General features: G+C 48.8%; 1 pseudogene; it reads right to left on the bottom strand.

Annotated features, from left to right (window-relative positions):
- Nucleotides 1-327: 327 nt before the first annotated feature.
- LOC136659654 (5S ribosomal RNA) lies at nt 328-452 on the bottom strand (annotated as a pseudogene).
- Between the last annotated feature and the right edge of the window lie 736 nt (nt 453-1,188).

Genomic DNA, 1,188 nt, shown 5'->3' with positions numbered 1-1,188 from the left:
TTAGGTGGCGGCACTTGCAAAAAGGCCTTCTCTGATGACCTGAGAGGACGAGCCGGATTGTACAGGAGTAGGCGGTCTCTAAGATATCCTGGCCCAGAGCAGTATAGGGCTTTAAAGGTCAAAACCAGCACCTTGAATTGGGCCCGGATTGCCAAGGTGTGTAGTATAGTGATTAGAGGGCTGGATCACTCAGCTGGGAAAGACCCAGGGTAAATCCCCACTCAGCTGTGCAGCTCACCAAGTGTCCTTGGTCCAGTCTGTAAACCTAGGGCCTTCCTCACAGGCCTGGTTGGTTGGCAACCTTCAGTCTTGAAAGACTATGGTATAAGCCTACAGCACCCGGTATTCCCAGGCGGTCTCCCATCCAAGTACTAACCAGGCCTGACCCTGCTTAGCTTCCGAGATCAGACAAGATCGGGCATGTGCAGGGCAAACGGGACAGGGATGTTGGCTTGCCCAAGCTCAGGATGAGCCAGGATGGTTTTGTAGTTCAGGAGGCAGACCTGGAAGATCCAGGTTCAAATTCCCACTGAGCTATGAAGCTTCTTGGGTGACCTTGGACCAGTCACTCTCTCTCTCTCCCCCAGCCTCACCTACCTCACAGGGTCGTTGTGAGGACAAAAGGAGAGAACTCCCTGAGTTCCTTGGAGGAAGGGCAGTATAAAAATGTGAACAATCAATCAATCAATCAATATTAAAGCACAGCTCTTGTTTTCTGTTGTTTAGTTTGTTCCTATTCTACTCGTATTTTATATTTGAATTTTTTGTTCTTATGTTTTTTTTAGTGCAGGCTGCTTTGGGGGAACATTGTCTTTAAAAAATCTGAGCAGTATCTAAATATACTGGATTATTTCTCAATGGTGCTTTCACATTTCAAGAGGTCAGGTCCCTGCCCAGAGGAGGTTACAACCATTCAGGCCATTCAACACAGGGGAGATAACAGAAGAAGAGCCCACTGGATCAGGCCATAGGTCCATCTAGTCCAGCTTCCTGTATCAAACAGCTGCCCACCAAATGCCCCAGGGAGCACACCTGATAACAAGAGACCTGCAAGGCTTCCTGGGAATTGTAGTTAAGAACATAAGAACAGCCCCACTGGATCAGGTCATAGGCCCTTCTAGTCCAGCTTCCTGTATCTCACAGTGGCCCACCAAATGCCTCAGGGAGCACACCAGGTAACAAGAGACC

This window comes from Tiliqua scincoides, chromosome 8 (assembly GCF_035046505.1).
Source record: "Tiliqua scincoides isolate rTilSci1 chromosome 8, rTilSci1.hap2, whole genome shotgun sequence".
NCBI classification, from domain to species: domain Eukaryota; kingdom Metazoa; phylum Chordata; class Lepidosauria; order Squamata; family Scincidae; genus Tiliqua; species Tiliqua scincoides.
Note: the sequence above shows the minus strand (reverse complement) of the source record. Positions and strands in the feature narration are given on the sequence as shown.